The following is a 20,662-nucleotide window of genomic DNA, read 5'->3' as shown; positions in this document are numbered from 1 at the left end:
TCTCAGTCATCCAGGTCATCGTAGTCAAAGGAGATTTCAAAGAAAAGCGTCTGGACTTCTTTAAGTTGCTTGAAGACGTTTCACCTCTCATCCGAGAAGCTTCTTCAGTTCTAAGGTCAAATGGTGGAGAGTCCCAGATATAAACCTAGTGGGAGTAACCCCCCACAGAGGGACAAAAGGACCCCCTGATGATCCTCTAATCGCCTGAGCCAAGGTGGGAAACTGGGCGTGGGTCCCAATCAGCCAGAGTTTCGGGTGTGTTCATTGTGAAACCTGGCCCCACCTTATCATGCGAATTCCTGAGGTCAGCTGGCCCAGGATGTGAGTGGGCGTTAAGGCGTCTGGGAAGGGATCTCAAAACTGGATTATAGATGGCAGAGAGTTGGTGTCGTAAACCCCCGCCTCTGTTCAAAGATGGTCGCTCACAGTGGACATAGATGGCTTCTTTCACAGCCACAGAATCTGACATACGGATTAATAAATTATCACAGACAGAAGCAGAGCAAATCAGGATGAAAGTCTCAGCCACGCTCTCCAGTGCCAAAGTCCCTCCATCCAACCTCACAATACAGGAAAAGAAGGCCGTCGCTTCCCTGAGCAAAGACCACAACATCACTGTTTTACCAGCTGATAAGGGAAGATGCACCGTGGTCCTAAACACTACAGATTACCATACAAAGATCACTACTCTCCTCAGTGACAACAATACCTACGAAGCCCTAAAGCGAGACCCCACAAGCAGCTACAAAAAGAAAGTTATAGCTTGCCTTCAAGACTTTGAAAAGGACAAAATTATTGACCGCCTTACATATCACCGCCTTTACCCAGGGGATGCCATACCCTGCATCTATGGACTTCCTAAGATCCACAAGGAAGCTGTCCCACTCAGACCCATAGTCAGTAGCATAAACTCAGCCACTTACAACATTGCTAAACACCTTGCTACCATCCTTGCGCCTCTCGTGGGGAACACCCCACACCACATCAAGAACTCCACCGACTTCACTGACAAGGTCCAGAAACTTACCCTGGATCCAGATGAAACCATGGTGTCCTTTGATGTAGTCTCTCTCTTCACTTGCATACCCACCACGGAGGCCGTGGAGACTGTCAGAAAACGACTACAAGAAGACAGCTCCTTGGAGGACAGGACCAACTTCACACCCGATCAGATCTGCACACTGTTAGACCTCTGCCTCACCACTACATATTTCAAGTACAACGAAGGCTTTTACAGACAAAAACATGGCTGTGCCATGGGCTCCCCCGTGTCACCTATTGTAGCCAACCTTTACATGGAGGAAGTGGAAAGGAAGGCTCTTGGCTCTTTCAAAGGAAGAGTACCCAGCCACTGGTACAGATATGTAGACGACACCTGGGTCAAAATCAAGACACAAGAAGTGGAATCCTTCACTGCGCACATTAACGCTGTGGATAAAAACATCAAGTTCACCAGGGAAGACACAAAGGACAACTGTCTGCCTTTCCTGGACTGCGCTGTGCACATTGAAGAGAACGGCAAACTCAACATCGAAGTTTACCGGAAGCCCACACACACGGACCAGTACCTCCTCTTTGACTCCCATCACCCTCTGGAACATAAACTTGGAGTAATTAGGACCCTACACCACCGGGCAGAACATGTTCCCTCTAAACCTGAAGGGAAAAAGAAGGAACACACACATGTAAAGGAAGCACTCAAAACGTGCGGCTATCCTAAATGGGCGTTCTTAAAGTCAGCAAAGAGGCACAGAAAAGAAGACCAGACACCAGCGAGGGAGGATAAGAAGGACAGACGCAACAACATTGTCATCCCCTATGTAGCCGGTGTATCAGAGAAACTCAGGAGACTTTTCTCCAAGCATGACATCCCGGTGCATTTCAGACCCAGCAACACGCTCAGACAGAAACTGGTTCACCCGAAAGACAAAACGCTAAAACACAAACTTAACAATGTGGTGTATGCTGTACAGTGCAGCGAGGAATGCTCAGACCTCTACATTGGAGAGACCAAACAGCCACTTCACAAGCGCATGGCACAACACAGAAGAGCCATCTCCACAGGACAAGACTCAGCAGTCCATCTGCATCTTAAGGATAAAGGACACTCTTTCGAGGATGCCAATATTCACATTTTGGACAGAGAGGACAGATGGTTTGAAAGAGGAGTGAAAGAAGCCATCTATGTCCACTGTGAGCGACCATCTTTGAACAGAGGCGGGGGTTTACGACACCAACTCTCTGCCATCTATAATCCAGTTTTGAGATCCCTTCCCAGACGCCTTAACGCCCACTCACATCCTGGGCCATCTGACCTCAGGAATTCGCATGATAAGGTGGGGCCAGGTTTCACAATGAACACACCCGAAACTCTGGCTGATTGGGACACACGCCCAGTTTCCCACCTTGGCTCAGGCGATTAGAGGCTCATCAGGGGGTCATTTTGTCCCGCTGTGGGGGGTTACTCCCACTAGGTTTATATCTGGGACTCTCCACCATTTGACCTTAGAACTGAAGAAGCTTCTCGGATGAGAGGTGAAACGTCTTCAAGTAACTTAAAGAAGTCCAGACGCTTTTCTTTGCAAGCTCCTTTGACTAAACAGTGTATAATGTAGGATGTGTGAACAAGCCCATCAAAAGACTCCATCATTCACTCAGAAGCCCTTTTCTGAGCTATTATGGACCACAAACTTGTGCAAAGAAGAAACATCAACATCTGTTCAAAACTGGCCTGTGAAGGCTTATTGCTAGTGATGAGAGCTTGTTCAGGCCTGAGTAGTTTTCAGTGGATTAGTCCTCAGTTTACACACCCAGTGGCTCTGTGTTGAGCTAGCATTGAGATCAAAACTATGCCTAAGATTTTTTTGACATTCTAAGGACTGTGCACAATGAATTTGTCCCACAGGCTAACACTGTCAACAGTGACTTTAACCAGTCTCCTCCTATCAGCTATGATCAAGTGCAATAAATTTAAGAAAATAATAGTAATAAAAAGTTTAACCATTAAACCAAAACTAACCAAATACCTAACTCAGGAATCAAACAAAAACAAAATGACATGTGTAAGATAAATAACTTAATCATCACTCAGTAATTGTCAGGGACGTATTCTCTTTTCTAGGAGTCAATGATTCCAGAGATCATTGAGTAATTGTCCCGTTTGTGTCTTTCATCCCATCCACCAGTGTCCTGTTACTCATGCATGGACATTTTTGAAATATATGTGAATTAAATAAAGATTTTCCCTCAGACAAAAAAAACCAGGTCAGAGGCAGAGACCGATGGTATCGATCATCATCCTCTTCTTCCTCATCATATCACAGATTTGTGGTTTTACACCCACATTTTATGGTGGTACAAAGCATTTTTTGATCAGTTTTGCTGGATTTTTTGGACACAGACTTAATGTGACCTTTCTTCCCCCACAGACGTAACAAACTGGTATTCTTTTAGCAGGTTTGGAGCGCACTTGCTTGATGATCATCCTTAAAAAGGGGTTTAGTCACACTTGCTGCTGATCTGTGGTGGTGCTGAGAGTGTAGCAGCCTTTCAGAGTCTTTACCCTTCGTGCCAGTGTTAGTCGATGGCTGACCCTTCTTTTGGGCTGCCACAAACATGTCACATGTGGCAGCTTCACAGCAGCTGATTTATGTAGGATTGTGCTCTTGTCAACACAATCCTACATAAATTATGTGATCCAAAACCTGAATTTCAGAAAATAACTGAAATTCTAAAATTCTTAAATATTGTTCCACAATTATCATTTCACCAATAACCATTTTGTCTTTAAGCTGAATCCACTTCCTATATAACTCCTTATGCGTAGACAAAGTTCTTTGGGACTTTGTCTATAAACCTCTGGGTTAAAGTCATATTTTTACTTTATTTTATTACAACATCTTTCAAATTATTATAATCAAGTGATTGATCAACAGCAGTGCTGGGAAGGTTACTTTTAGAATGTATTCCACTCCAGATTACAGAATACATGCTCCAAAATGTATTTTGTAATGTATTCCATTACGTTACACCAGAGGTTGGCAACCTTTCTGATGACGAGTGCCATTTAAAATTTCCTCAGAAGTCAGTGTGCCATATGATTGCATTAGCAATAAATTTAATAACGCTCCATATTAACAGTTACACACTATATAGAACCACTTTATAGAATTATATTTGTTTGCAGATGTTGGCAGCTATCAGCGAATAGTTATCAGCTATTTTGAAACAAAAAAAGACACTTTTTATCCATAACAGCAAATGAACTGTACAACAGAAAATGCAAATGCTATTTATGGTCTCCTCACAACAATGATAAGAAAAATAAACTGGGCCAATATGGCATGTTTGTTAATACAGAGATACACATGTTAATGTGATCTCTGGTCTCCCACTCAGAGACACAGGTCTCCGAGTGTCCAGCATTCAGACGGCTACCTGAGGACACTCATGTGAGAGAAAATCTGCTCACACAGATAAGTAGAGCCAAATACCGTCAATAAGGCCTCTGCAATGTTCTGATGACAGTTAAACTTGTCAGGTAGTGATGTCCAGCAGGTGAACATGCAAGCTCCATGAACACGCACAGCTGTGGATTCCAGCTGCTTCGATGTTGCATTAACTGGCATTAACTCAGCCAGTTAATGCGAGACAAATCCAGCTGCTCATTAAAGATTTCTGGTTTGATCAGAAAAGAAAACATTGGTCCATACACCTGAAAGTCCCAAAAATGCATTGTCTCGAGTCTATGGATGTATCCGTGTATCTCTGTGGTTCTGTTGCTGTGCTGAGCGGAAAGCTCCTGAAGCTTTTGAAGTGTCAGAATGTGGAAAGCTAACGATATCCCTCTCACCAGTAGGCTAAGTTATTTTTAGCCAATTACAAGTTGAATCTGGTAGTTGGGGTTGTTAGCTGATATACTATCATTAAGAAGTGGCACAACTAATGTGTCTATGCGGCCCGAGCATTTTGACTAAAGACCGGCCCACCAGGTATTAAAGCCATAAAGCCTTTGAATGAAAACACTTGCTGTTGTGACAGTGATGTACAGTCTTGTTGGTATATGTATGATTTATATACATTTTACGTCAGATAAAAACTTTGGTTGTAAGCTTCAGATAATTATTTAATAAAAGCCAGACATTTTAAATGAGAATAAGAAAGTATTTCTTTGTGCCCCCCTTTCCCTGTTAATGCCCTACCTGGCCACCTGGCAAAACTTTCCTAGACCCGCCCCTGCACATTTACCAGCTGTCAGCTACTTAGAAAAGGATCCTGGTGTTATTTGTCTCTCAGAAACAGTTCATAACTTCCCTTCAACTCATTCATGTCACCTAAAAGGTAAACACGTTACTGTAATCTGATTATTTTTTTAAAGTAACAAGTAAAGTAAGGGATTACTATCGCAAAAACGGTAATTAGATTACCGTTACTTTCCTGTAGGAATGCTGCGTTAATGCGTTACTAAAACCGTGATTTTTTTTTCAAGAATGTCTCATGACAGTGACATAAGCGAGTGCCACGTTCGTGACAACAGCTGTGTGCAGATCAACAGTGGATCATATATCGAGTGCGGGAGAGAGTATGAGCATGCAGCGTTTAAAGCATGGAAGTACTGACCTTACTTTGAGTTTGATTCCATAAAAAGTGACAAAACATTAGCGTCCGTTGTGCGTGGGAAGAAAACTTCTTTTTACAGAGAAAAAACCCCCCTAAACAAGCACCGAGTGCGCAACGACGTAATGGGAAATTCACCGAGAAACTCGCGGATTCTTCCACTGACCACTGCGGCACACCTGCACCAGGGTAAACCTCCGCCTACCCTACTCCTGCTTTACATGTGAAAATAGAGCAAAAGGACCGCTAATCTTTGACTTTATTTATTTTCTGCTGTGTTTTACTTGCATCTATTTGAAAGACTGAGTGTAAACACAAAAGATAATTTATTTTATGTGCTGGAATGTCCAGAAAATAGGTTTAAATGTTAAACTAATTTCTTCGAGTCAGAGAATGGTGCATATAATTTAATTTTTACTTGATGCATAAAGTTAAAAGATTAAAACTAATAAAACAAGTTAAAAAAAAGAGACTTTTCCATTTGATTGCATTTTGTATGATGGATTATGCAGAAAAAGTAGAATTGGGCTGAAAGACCTATTGCTTTATTACCTATTCAGGTTGTAAATCGTGTTTTTAAAAAGTAACTAAGTAGCTAAGTAATTAATCACCTTTGAAAATAAGTAATCAGTAAAGTAATGGGATTACTTTTTGGGGGAAGTAATCAGTAATTAGTTACTGATTACTTTTTTAAGTAACTTGACCAACACTGATGGTAAGTGCAGTGATGTGTTCATTCAGCTTTATGTTATGTATGTGCAACTTAATGACATCAAAGACAGTGGATGTCAGGGCATTACACTGATGGAAAACCTTTCAAATTAAACTATAAACTACAAATCACACAGATACAATGAGACAGACCAACATTTATTTATATACAGATTAAATCCATCTACTGGCTCTGCTCTGTGTTATTGAATTAAAAACTTTAAAATGTATACAATAATTTAAGTTATATAACTTTGCATGTGATAAAAAAAAATATTTTGTTTGCTGTTGTTGATGAAATCTGGTTGGCAATAGATAAATGTAAATTGATTGAGCCCATATGCAGATCGCCACATGACAAATCCTAATGTGCAGTTCCACAAATTCTAAACGTCAGAAAACAATTTCAATAATTGCTTTAATTCCTTGTGAACATCTCATTTGTTCATTTAAGAATTGGTTAGTAAGTCTTTCTAAAATATGTCTTCTTCTTTCAGCTACTCCCTTTAGTGGATCATCTGCCTCCATCACACTGCATCCCTAGCGTCGTCATCTGTCACACCAAGCCTCTGCACATCCTCTTTCACTACATCCATGAACCTGTCATTCTCTGTGGTCTTCCTCTTTTCCTCCTGCCTGACACCTCCATATTCAACATCCTCGGTCTTGTCTATCAACTATAATTTCTCTGCAAGTCCAAACCATCTTAATCTTGCCCCATTAGCCCCAAAGAGTTTAAGCGTCAAGATGGTTTGAACTTTTGTCTTCTTCTCTCTGATCACAGTGTCATCTGGAAACATCACAGTACACGGATACGCCTGCCTGACTTCAATCTGCCCATTGCCATTGCAAACAAGAAGGAGCTCAGGGATGATCCCTGATGTAATCACACACCAAACACACAACTATTTCTGACTTTAACAGTACCAAAGTTCCTGTCTTGGCAACAACCACAATTCCAACCATCAGATGAGCAGCCATTTGGTGACAGTGGGATGGAAAAACGTCCTTTTAACAGGAAGAAACCTCTGGCAGAACCAGGCTCAGGGAGGGGCAGCCATCTGAGGGTGACAGGAGGGAGACATTACAAATGACACACTGTGGAAGAGAGCCAGAGATTAATGAGAACTAATGATTAAATGCAGAATGGTGTAAAAACACATGTTGAGTTAAAAAAGGTGAGTGAAGAAGAAACACTCAGTCTCGGTTTTAACACTGAATAACATGAATATTGTCTATATATTATATACACCTCTATATATTGATTACATCTATTAATAATCAAGCCACCAACTTAAAACAACCAGACAGGAGACAACTTGTTCAAAGGCGGACTTTGATCATCAGATGATCTGAGGATCTCCAACACTTCCCTTTCAAAATCAATGCAGATGTCCAAACTCACCTCTAATAGCATAACTGACAAATGGTCAGCAGAGTGAGTTGTGCAAAGACAAAAGGAGGTTCCCAAGGATCACAGCTCACGCCACTTAATCGCTAACATATGCAGCCCACCCACAGGAGCGTCCCATTGGCCTCAGAGTTGGTTAGTGTAAATAAAAAATGTGGAAGGTTTGGCTTGAAACCCCTTCACAGCAGTACAACACATGACATATTGGGAGTGACACCTAATTTTCACTTATGTGCCAGTGCATCACAGCAAAGGACACCTTGCTCTGTTCGCCATGTTTCCTGTGATGTAAAGAGAAGGCAGTATTAAACGACACCCCAGGGATTAGCACAGACTGGAGTGAAATATCTCACCAACTAGTGTAGCAGGTCTATCAAACCTGTTATGAAAGAGGTAAGAGTGTGGCCACAGGAGGCCACCTCTGCTCTTCAAGACTGCTTTGGGTCAACTGATTGGGACATATTCAAGGAAGCAGCCACCTACAATAATATCATAGACATCGAGGAGTACACAGACACGGTGAGCTCATACATCACCAAATGCATTGATGATGTAACACAAGTGAAAAGTATCACAACTCGAGCCAACCGGAAGCCATGGCTAACAGGAGATGTCCACAGGCTGCTGAAGGCCAGAGACAAGGCCTTCAGAGCTGGGGATGAAATAGGCCTGAGAACAGCGAGAGCCAACCTGCCCCGTGGCATCAGGAAAGCGAAACAGGACTACACACACAAGATAACCTCCCACTTCAATGATAGCAAGGGCGCAAGAAGCCTATGGCAAGGCATCCAGGCTATTACAGACTACAAGCCTGTAGCGCGTAGCTGTGAGAGCGACACCACTCTGCTCAACAACCTGAACAGCTTCTTTGCACGATTTGAAGCACAGAACAACACACGCCCACAGAAAACCACCTCCACACGACCAGCCTCTGTGCCTGTCTGCTGCCAGCGTGAAGAGGACACTCATCACCATCAACGCCCGGAAAGCAGCGGGTCCAGATAACATCCCTGGTAGTGTGCTGAAAGACTGCGCAGAGGAGCTGAAGAATGTCTTCACAGACATCTTTAACACCTCCCTGAGGCAAGCCACTGTCCCATCATGCTTCAAGACTGCCACCATCATACCTGTACCAAAGAAACCATCCCCAGCCTGTTTCAATGACTACCGCCCCGTGGCACTGACACCCATTATTATGAAGTGCTGTGAACGACTAGTCATGTCACACATCAAATCCACCCTACCTCCCACCCTGGACCCACACCAGTTCACATACAGAGCGAAACGATCCACAGAGGATGCAATCTGCTCTGCCCTCCACCCAGCCCTAACTCATCTGGACAAGAAAGACTCATATGTGAGAATGCTGTTCATAGACTTTAGCTCAGCATTCAACACCATAATACCACAACAACTCATCTGTAAACTGAACAGACATTTATTTGACCAGTAAATCCCACTTTGATTCTTTGTTCTATTGTTAATGATTGATACAAATGATGTGGTATGGGGAATGCCTCTGAACTGAGAATGTGAACAGAATTTCAGACCCAGCAATGTTTGTACAAAGTAAAAGTTGCATTCATGCTCAGAATCACTTAATATAAAATTCCCTGTGTAGAGGTTAACAATGCATTGTAGTGTTAGTACCAATTTATTCTCAGGGGCACTGCAAATACAAGTTGGCAAGATAACAATGTCTCCTATTCACGATGTAGTCGAGGTCTAGTCATCTCTGTTCTCCTATGCTATCACATACACTCCTCCGCAGCGCAGATTAAGCTTCATACAGACACTTTGTGTTTGTGATGTCCAAAGGGAGGAGGCAGTAGAAGGGTTTACAATTGTTCTACTTGGTTATTAGATATAAGTCGTTGCTGACTTTAAGTCAAGCTGTATTAAATGTTAATCAATCATTACCTGATGCACCGATAATGAAAAATTCTGATTACCCTCTGAGTCCAGACTAACTAAACTAACTTAACAAAATCCTGTTTTCTGTGGATATGGTCAGGAAATGTATCCAAACAGGGCTGCTCTTGTAACTTGGCTATTGTTAGTTTGCTGTCAGCTAACCCTACCAGTTACTCATCACATGTTACAATGAGGTTGCACAATGGAACTAAATTAAAGTGACTGGCTAACTAGCCTTTGTGTGTTGTCTACTGTGCTATGTCTTGATTTTAGACCTCTCTGCATTGAATCATACTTGTTATTAATCTCTGAATCTCTTCCACAGCATGTCTTTATCCTGTCTTATAATAATAATAATAGACCTAATAAGACCTAATAGATAATAGACCTCTCCGCGCTTCTATCCTGTCTTCCTTCTCTCACCCCAACCGGTCGCGGCAGATGGCCCCGCCCCTCCCTGAGCCTGGTTCTTCCTGTTAAAAGGGAGTTTTTCCTTGTCACTGTCGCCAAAGTGCTTGCTCATAGGGGGTCATATGAATGTCAGGTTTTTTCTCTGTATGTATTATTATAGGGTCTACCTTACAATATAAAGAACCTTGATGCGACTGTTGTTGTGATTTGGCGCTGTATAAATAAAATTGAATTGAATTGGATTGAATTTTGCAAGTGGCAGTATTCCTGTTTGTATTATCACTTTTGATTTTACGTTTTACTTTAAAAGTCAGTTTTTTATTCTCTTCATATTCTGCATCAGATTTGCTTCCTGTCTGTCTCCTTGTTGTTGATTGCATGTGCCTGGGACTCCTTCCCCTCCTGTTTCTAATCCCTAATTGGGATTTGGTCAAATCTTGTCATGTAATCATTCGTATTACATTGGGTCAATTTCCTGGTTCTATGTCCCTGTGCTCTCTTGTTTCTGGCTCTTTGTCTTTTTTGGATTATGCATCTTTAGAGCTCACTTTCTGTTTGTACCACCTGCATTCATGGTTCATTACATAAATGTACAAAAATATATCACCAGCACAGGCCTAGGCTGTTGACACAAAGAAGGTTAAGGGCGCAGATTTATGCTGCTAATATGAAATTCTGAGAGAAATTAAGATCCATCCATTTGTGCTCACTGCAGCCTCGTCTATCTGTTCTTCATCGAGAGGAGTGGAACCTGATGTGCTTGGTCTTCTGCACTTGCCCGCCCACCTAAAGATGTTTTGCATTCTGCTGAGCAATTTAAAAAAGTGCAGTTATTTAAGTGGCATTTATTCCAGCTCTAGCCACTCTCTAATCCAAAAAGTGTCACTCATTTGATATTCCTGGAGTTTTCCTGTTGTTCCTGCTGTTGTTTTAGTTTAAGTGTTTTTGTCTCTTATTATTCTGAGCTGTTTTAGTGAAAATCCAGGAAATCAGCTGGCTGGAAAAAAAACCCAAGTTAAACCATAAATCAATAGTCAAGATTCCAATTTGCTCTGAGAATATACATTGTCTGCAGCTTTTGGCATGTCTGTGTTGTTTTGATTTCCACTGATTGCACTGCCGTCATTAGTCATAGCTAAGTTGATGTGCACGTGCCAAATAAAATGCTTTGTGAACAATCTTGGAAGAGACGGTCTGCTGGCTTAGCCTCTGGAGGCAATGGCCAATTTTTCTGTTTCCATCCAGCCTTATTGTTCACAAAGTCAGATGCATTTGGGTTTTTTTTTTCTCTTGTTTGTTTTGTTTTATTAAAAAGCTCATTTGTATTCCAACTGATGGTTTCAAAATTTCATTTTTCGCAAATGTGTTCCCTCTATTTCTCCACACAGACTGTTTAACTGCATGTAACCAAACTCAATCAAACTCAAACAAGGGAACTATAAATAGAGTCCATCTTCCTGTGTCAGAGATACTGTTCCTTGCCTACTGCTTCAACTTGTACATATTACTACGCCGATATCTTGGTGAGTATAAAACAGAAACACTATTAAGTCAGATAATGCAGTGAAAACTGCAGTCTAGTTCCATTAATGAATTAATTAGTAAATCATTAATTATGTTGGGTATTTTGGATGTAATGGTGTGTGTTTGTTTCTGTAACCTAAAGAGGTTTTCACTGGGATACAGTATGTGGAGGCGAAAGCTCAAAATGCTTCCACACAGAAGTAAACACGGCAGCTTTTTCTGAGCACAGCAAACCACTGCACCTGGTCAAGCAGCACCAGAGGGCTCTTTTCATCTTCTGCCGCCAAGTCTTCTCCACTTTACAAAGTTGTTTATCTCTCTCTGCAAATCATTTTTTATGTCTCTCCACCTCTGTGAAACCACAGGGCCAGTATTTTTCTGCCCTGCTGTGAGTTGCCTAAACCTGCCTCGCTCACTGTACTTTCTGCTACATATGATCCATAGAGATAAACACTGAGTTTCTCTTTTTATTCCTGTGCTCTAACATCCATCAGATCTCAACAGTAATACATCTCTCTTTCTGCTGCTTGTTTTTGTCATGCTTAATTGAAACCAACTGAAAATTGATCTGCTGAAGAGCTATACTCTGTTTTTATGTATTTGCTGCTTCTGATGGCAGAAGAGCCGCAGGAGTGCCCTTCACAGTCTGGCCTCTATAGACACATTCTCACAAAGCTCCTGGAGCATCAACAGTGCACTGGCAGATGATCTAAATCCCTCCCCCAGTGCACCCCCAGCGAGCTGAAAGTGGGTGTTGGTGAATGGAACAAATGTGTTTTTTAAAGCTACCTGAGAGCTTGGCTCTTAAAAGTCCTCTGGGCAGCTCCTTGAAACTTTTCTCTGTGGAGGGGAATGTGAGGCCACCCACACAGCGCAGCATTGCAGTCTATCTCTATGGGTTCGCTGGGGTTAAGATCACCAATCAGACTCTGGTGATTGAGCCCTTGGAATGAGAAAAGGCAAGTTTTTGGAGATCCAATCAAGACTTCATACGTAAACTCTGCATTTTAGTTAATTGAGATTCAGTCAGGTAGTTCGGGATGAGAGGAGGAACCCTATCTTGTCAAGGTTAGACATAGATAGATGGATTACACCAATTCTTTAAAAGGTGATAGCAGCAGTGAAACAAGAGGCAGAGCAACATGCAAATTGGTCGGCAATGTTTTCCCATAGCAAAGTCGCATCAAAGTTTTTGCCTGAGGCTGATTGACTGGAGCGAGCTGCATTTGAAGATTGTCAGAGTGTCACTTTTCTCTCTCTCACTGCTCTGCCCCACACTCTGCTAAGCTGGACAGATTGGCGCCCCCATAATTCCCATTATTCTATGCATTTTCAAACAGCCTCATTGAAACTGCCGCTGAATGTCAACCACTGCCACAGTCAGCCTAAAGCAGTGTGTCTATGGCTGCTGGCTGCCTCGGTTATTGATTTCCAACTTATGAGTTTGTTTTTTGTTGTGGACTGAGGACAGGAGCATCAAGGACAACAAAAATCGTGTGTTTCTGTGGGCTGTGTGTGGAAAAGTCTGGTTTGTCATAAGTAGGTAAACCCCCATGGTGTCAGGATGATTGTTGTTTAAACTTTCACGTGACATGTTTCTGATACAGAAAATATACAATACACAACGACAGACGTCCAGAAAAAGGCATTTTCAGAACACAACTCTTGTATTTTATAAGGCATAATACTGAGCACGTATAGTTAGAGAGTTTAGACACGCCTACCTCTTCACATTTTAATTAACATTTTCTACAGCATAGAAAAAAATGCAAGGCATCAAAATTAAATATGAGAAAAAGATTTCAAGAAGTTGAAATCTTTTGATTCTTCAAGCATCCACCGTTACCACTGATAAACATTTTAGTGAAGTTCAGTCTACTGATAACAGTGCACCCATCCATCCAGCTATCGTGGGTCATGTCCACGAGGACAGGTGTCACAGGGTGAAAGCTGGGGTATGCGGTCAGGTCACACAGTCTATTTCTCTGTGGGCACAATTTGCCCCATGTCGTCTTTGCAGACATCATATCCTTGAAACTAACGTATTATAGTTGGAAGAACATTTCACAACTCCTCAGAGGAACCATCACCCAGGCAATGAAAGAAACTCAAGCTTGGAAAAAAATACAGGCATTTTTTTGTACTTTAACCCAAACCATGGACTTTTTCTAACCTTGAAAATATATATTTTTTATTTCCCAAACCTCACCAAGAAGTCTTAAATAGTTTTATTACCTCCTACAGAGAAGTTCAGCTTCTAAACAATTCAAGCCGTTATATCTTACAAGCCTAAAAGAGTAGGTTTTGTTGTCTGATCACAATCAATGAATGGAGACACAATAAACATGTAAAAGAATGATTGTTTCTGTCTGGGACTGCGGTGTGATGGGTAAAAAGGAAAACAAATCAAAGATTAGAGATCGATAAAGATAAATAAAGATAGATTAAATATATAATGCTCTGGAGATCATCAATTACATTTTTTCATAGTAGGGTTCATATAGGAAAGCGTATTACGGTGAGAACTACTCAGCCAACTACAAGAAAACAACATTATTCATGTCCATTACACATGTCTGATGTCTGATATTCTGGGTTTAGACGGAAGAGAGACCAGTCTTTCATTCCCAATTCATCCCACGTGGAGGCTTGTAAAAGACCATTTACACAACATCTTTTCAACAAAACCATCATGGGTCTTTTTTCTAAATATAAAATATCCCCAAAGAACATGGTCGGTGATTTCCTGAACCCCAGTTATGCCCTGACAAACTTTGACCACCATCCCTCCAACTTCTAACTCCAAATTTTCTAAGAGAGGGTCTTTATCTCTATTCATGTAGCCAGTTCATCAAGGCGCATATACCCATGAACAGCTAAGCAGAAACACTTTGTCGAAACAGATAGAGGTAGGACTTCATGAACTTTGAATTTTGTATTTGTATATACAGTATTACGATTATGGTTTTCGTTATCACCTATTGATCGTATCTATTCAAACAGGATGCCTTTAATAGCTACTAAGCTACTTACAGCTCCTTTATTCACAAGGGGTCCCCACAGCAGAAGGGCAGCAGATAGCTCTGCATGTTTAATTTGTCAGAGTTTTTATGCTCACTGACCTTCCTGACGCAAAACCAAAGGGATTCGCATCTCTTCCTGGGAGACACAATTGCTTGGCTGAAACTGGGTCATGCAACAGGACAATGATCCCGAGTACAGAGGCAAATCTACAACAAGCTGAAAAGGGAAAGAATGAAGGGGGCTGATTGAATTGTAATGGCTGGACCTTAAGAGACCTGTGCATAAACTTGACTTTTACAGAAAGCCAAGCAGAGATGACCACCACCCATTACAGAGAAACAACAACATCTTCCTCCACTATTTAGCAGTTCATAACAAACTAAAACTGAAACAGACCATTTGTACTGCCCGTCTGCACTCTGCACGGAAATCTTCCCCCATCTACCTTTTCTTGTTTAGAAACACTGGAAATTTTTCTCAGTTTACTTAACTGTTAAGAAATTGAACAAACAGCAAAAAGCTAAAACAATTAGAGAAAACATTGTACTCAGCGCTTCACATGCAAACATCATTTTCCCTCTACAATAAAAGTTACGGCATCTACAAATTATTAAATAAAAATATGCTAGTACAAACAAAACACAACAGTGGCTAATACTACCAATAAAAAGTCCACCGTTTGAGATCACTATGCAAAAGTGTCAATCAGTCCAAACTGCAGGGAAGAAGAAACACAGCATTTCACAGAAAATGCAGGAAACAGTGCCCTTGTGATCGGCTGTTCCCCTGCTACACAAGCAAGCTGAAGAGGTGCAGGATCACCCGCACTTTCAGACTAGCCTCTCTGAGAGATCACTACTAAGTTCAAGCTGTTTTGCCAAAACACCATCTTCATTTTTCATTAGTGGTTTAGTTCTCTCGGTAGACACTGACAGCCAACAATGCCACACACTGTTCAGGCCTTTTAATTGCTGTTTTTTCTTTCTTTTATTCTAAGTAGAATTTCTAGAAAAAAACACTGAAAATATAAAATTTCACAGTATATTATGCTTAAACAGAATATGAAAGGTTTAAAATGAACTCAACCGTAAACATCTGCAGCAGTAATACCGATCCATAAAACTGACGGAAAACACTTTCCGTTTACATTTAAGGCTTTACTTTACCAGTGATACAGTTTTATATACAGTGACGTGTTTTTACCGTGTTTTACTGCTAATTTTTTGACAAATGATCTTTATGAAGATAGTATATATTTATCTAGATACATAAGTGATAATATGTACAGTTATGCAGAGACTTGAAGATGTCTGTGCAGAATACAGTAAGCTACAGGAGACTGTCGACGTATTCAAAAGTAAATTTAAATACACTCATCATTATGTGCTGGCTGTAGCTCAGGAGGTAGAGCAGGTCATCTACTAATCAGGAGGTTGGTTGTTCGATCTCTCGCTTCGATCTATGTTAGATAAAAAAGCATTTTCTGCACTCAAAAAAATGAATGAGGTGGATTGTTCAGTGTATATTAATTATTTATTTTCATTTTACTTAAAATATATGTTTTTGTTAAGTTAACATATGTTTTTCTAATCAAGTCTACGTAATTGTGTCTATTATTCAACGTACATAATACTAATGTGTTACTTGATCGCATAACATTTAAGTTAAGTCAATTAGGATCGATATACCTTGTATATCCACAAGGTGGCAGTAATGCAAAAACAGTTGTAATGAAACCGCGCAGAACAAGGTTTCACGGCTTGTACCTGCTCATGCGCAAGACTTCAAATTTAACTGAAAAAGGCTGTTTTGGCGCCAAGCTACTGTTTCTTTGAGAGGTAAGACCACTTTTTTCTTTGACTATGTTGTGTAGTATCTATATGTCCAGCATGGTTATATTTTGCGTTTGTCTTACAAGACATGTTATATCGTTTGCGTGCGCTTGTTTTACATTAGTTTTACTGGGTCCTGGACATGCTTATTTTGTGGACTGTGTAAGAAACATTTTTATTGTTTTTTGTTTTATTAAGGGATTAGCTACAGGGGTTCATGGGGTTATTCTTTCAAGGGGTTATTTTTCCATTTGCTTTCTTGGGATTCCTTTTCTGTAATCCGAGAGTCGGAAATATCGAATAGGATAGCAAGGATAGCATAAAGTGACATTTAAAATCCAAAAAGTCAAGGGCGAAAGCCACTGTGACACCATTGTTCTGCTCTATCAGTAATCTGTATTATGTAAAAATGGTCTGTAAATACAGCATGTTTCCTAGCGGAGTTATACATATCAATGTAGTTATAAATTACAGTTTGTGAAAGTACACACTTACTTTTTTTAATAAAATTATTCAAGACATATGAGTGGACAGACAATGGAGGTCGACAGACCTGGTGATAATTGCTTCTATAGAAAGTTAGCACATGGCAGTGTCAATCTCTTGCTTTTCTTCTGAGTAGTATTTTATTTAGTTGTAATTCAAACAATAATTTGCTTCTTGAAATTAAGTAATGAATTTCTTGTTTTACTTTATAAATCTCAGATCCTGCCTTTACCTGCTCCCTCCTATACTGATGTGGTGTATGTGGTATTGCTGAGCTTGTATGTGGTATGTGAACTGTTATACTTTTAAAAACAAAACTGTTTTATAAGTTAAGTTTTCTTTTGTGACCCATCCCATGCCCCTGTTATTTCTTCTCCACATCTGAACCATGGTAAAGGTTGCAGTTCAAGGGCCTGAGGCATGAAATTCTTTTCAGATCAGCTGTGATCAATATTTTTTGGAACTTGATAAATAACAATAAAAGCTGTAATGGCTCCATTAGCATTTTGTGTAAATGTTTGTGTTAAAATTATAGCTTTAATGAGGTCTTACTACATTAGTTTTAGTTTGTATATGTGTACATATAGTATGTATATTTACAGTACAGTATGTTGTGTTTGTTGACATATTTTCAGGTGGAAGCAGAATATGTGAGGATTACTACTGCTGCACATGTTCCAAGGCTTTTTACACAACTTGACCAATACACTGACCAGCTCATAAAAGTCTTCAAGAAAAAAGGAGGCGTTGCAGGGAAGAAAATTAGACAAACTTTGGCCCCAGCCACACAGGTGCGTTATTCTGTTGGTAGCAAAATATTATGGCTAATAAGATCATTTTCAAATTTAAACAGCTAGTGTATGGTAGCTGCACAGTGCACTTACATTTATATTAAGCAAGACAAAGTTTGGTACTCAAAACGTTGGAAAATTTAAATTACCTAAACATATGTAAAATCTGATCCCTTGATTTAGGTTAAACCAGAAGTGAATGTTTTTATGTTATGTTTTGAATGCAAAAAAGATGATGTATTAGTTTGTCTTTACCTCCATTATGGACATATATAATGTGGTGGAAACCCTGCCCAACAGGTTAACTATTCATGTCCATGTGATGATTAGTTGGTCTTGTGTACATGTCTATCTGTGCAGTGGATATGTCATTCATTTTGCGTATAATGTGAGTTTCTGTCATCCTAAAGTATATCTGTTTTCTCTTCCTGTATCTCTGCCACTCTCTACAGAAGGAAAGTATTGAAAAGGGGAGGGAGTGTGTCCTCAGGGCACTACCTTTTTACCTGAATGAAGACCCAAGCATCCTCTTCAAAGAATAATTGGTTGGTAATTTTAGTTTAGTTTTTTATCTGTATTAAACCAAATTTTGAATAACTAATGTTGTTGCATGTTGTTGTTGTTGTAATTTGCATGGAACCTGTTTAAATGTTTTGGGAAATCTTCTTGTATACCCAAACTATTTATATTTATCGTTGAATCTGTAGTCTGAAATAGTGGCACACTGGGGTGCATGTTCCTAATATTGTGTTTACGTCATTAAAGGGTAGCTTTGGCCCTTTTTCTTTCTTTTTTTAAAACTGGATGCCATTTTTCTATGTTTTTGTGTCTAAGCTACAGCTGTTCAGAGGGAGCTGGAACAAATTACCCTTGCTATCTTTACCATCGAAAGAGCTGATGCCAGCACTCCTCCAGCCGATGTGGGTATAACCATCTAGTGTGTCCTGCATGACCTGGAAGACCTGGCCTCTGCATGTGCACTCTTAATGGGTGGGATATATGCACTGAATCTCAGTTAACCTCAAGACTGAAAGCTTTCTTTGAAGTACTTCAGAAGCTCTTCCTTCATCTGTATGTCAGCATACTCTTGACCAAGGTACAGTTGCTCAAGAATACACTGAATGAATAAGCCAACCTTTAATTTGGATGATGAATGTTCTGTCAGATGGACAGAAGTTTTTCGGAGGCTGAATGGGAATAAAATGGTAATTTGTAAATGACAGATAACGGGAAAATTACATTTAAGAGAAATTTAGAACATTTTGAAAAGTTTGTAAACTACTACAATTTGAGAGATTTTACTGTTGTGGGGGGGCTAGTAAGAGACAATCAAAAGTATTGAGATTTAAAGGATTTAATTGAGAGATGATACTGCACCAGAAATGTTGAAGGGTGGTGTGTATATTAGCGTTCAAGGCATATTGTTATGAGGTGGAAATATGTTCATATTCAGTTTGTGTTACATTGTGTGCATTGTAAAGGTAATTGCAATACATACTAAAAATAAGGGTAAGTTAGGAGGTTGATCTGATATCCTCGTGTTGGTGTTGTTCCCAGATCATCATACTAAATGTTGTTCCAGGATCAACATTGCAAGTGACCAATCAGAATGTTGTGACGTCATACTTTTGCGACTTCGGGAAAAACCGGCGTAAAACAAAAAACTGTACTTAAGCTGCGTGAAACCGCCTCTGTCCGCCGATCAACTGACCCTGACCCTAACCGTAACCCTTTAATAAACAGTAAGCAGAATTGATATTGTCCTTGCAACATTGGAATTTCATAAATGCACGAATGGCTTGGCGCGCAAAAGAATAACGTCACAACAATGTGACAACATTTTCATGATGGTCTGGGAACAACACCAACACGAGGATATCAGATCATCCAAGTTGGGAATGCAGGATGAATGTATATTTTGTGGACTTTTAAAGACGAACAATTGTTTCCATGTTAAAATGTTTACATCTGAAGTTTTTTGCCCAAACACTAGTAAAATAAATGTTGACAGTGGCAAGTGTTAAATGGTTACTGCTGTGCTGTTGCAAAAAAACTGAACGCTGACAAGCTGTTTTATTGTTAGACCATAATGTTGGCATGTTTTGTTAAAGTTTTATTTGGGATGGTGATGTAATTTTCTTTGATTGCTAATATCAGTGGACTATTTATTATTGTTGTTGTTGTTGTTACATAAATTTTTTTTAAATTGTGGCTGTTGAGGTGGACACTTCACTTTGCATTGTTAAAGGAAAGCACTTCATTGGCATTGTGTTACTGGACTGACCCTAAGCAATCATTGCAAATAGCAACTTTGCTATCCATTTTAGACACTAAAAGAAAAAAAACACTCACAGACCTTACTAGCATCACATGTGCATAACTCAAGTGTCATCTTATGTTATGTGTTATGTGATCTTCAATGCGTTTTTTTTTCTCTCTTCTATTTCTGGTAGATACAGACATTTAATTTAAAGTCTTGATGTTGCATCTGTCTACATACTGTTAATTACTAACCCTAATGAGCTGTTGTGTTTTATTTTGGACTGGGTTTACACAAATGCTCACTGAATGTGTTGGCAATAAAATAAATTTTAAAAAATAAGTTGGATGTACTTAATTCATTTGTGTGGAACCTGTTGACAAAATAGATTTATGTAAAACTAATTAATAAAGCACAAGGTGGCTGAAAATATAATATTTGAATTAATCTAACTTAAATTTAACATTTTACTGCCACAAATAAGAAATGTGTTGAAGTAACTAATCTAAACTATCTAACCTGAAAATATATCATCTTTGTTCATACAACATAACTTGATTTAGTTAGTCTTAAATATGTCTTGTTAATCTTAAGTAGTTTTTTTAAATTAGATGAACTAAAGATTTTTGCTTTAAACTAACATAATTCAATTTCGTGGAACCTGTTGACAAAATAATTTTAA

General features: G+C 39.8%; 1 long non-coding RNA gene across 3 annotated transcripts; it reads left to right on the top strand.

Moving 5' to 3' along the window:
- Window positions 1-16,386: 16,386 nt before the first annotated feature.
- Window positions 16,387-20,322, top strand: LOC147304389 (uncharacterized). Of its 3 annotated transcripts, none has more exons than XR_015126912.1 (5): window positions 16,387-16,449; window positions 17,149-17,214; window positions 17,565-17,720; window positions 18,173-18,265; window positions 18,555-20,322. It is a non-coding gene; the product is annotated as an uncharacterized LOC147304389 (long non-coding RNA). The 3 variants fall into 3 exon arrangements; XR_015126913.1 differs by having other exon boundaries at window positions 16,413-16,605; XR_015126911.1 differs by having other exon boundaries at window positions 16,417-17,214.
- The last annotated feature ends 340 nt before the right edge of the window (window positions 20,323-20,662 follow it).

The sequence above is a fragment of the Aulonocara sp. 'chitande type north' Nkhata Bay genome, linkage group LG22, assembly GCF_057382095.1.
Source record: "Aulonocara sp. 'chitande type north' Nkhata Bay isolate Kocher_YH1m ecotype deep benthic linkage group LG22, A_spYH_male_GT1.1, whole genome shotgun sequence".
Taxonomy (NCBI): domain Eukaryota; kingdom Metazoa; phylum Chordata; class Actinopteri; order Cichliformes; family Cichlidae; genus Aulonocara; species Aulonocara sp. 'chitande type north' Nkhata Bay.
Note: the sequence above shows the minus strand (reverse complement) of the source record. Positions and strands in the feature narration are given on the sequence as shown.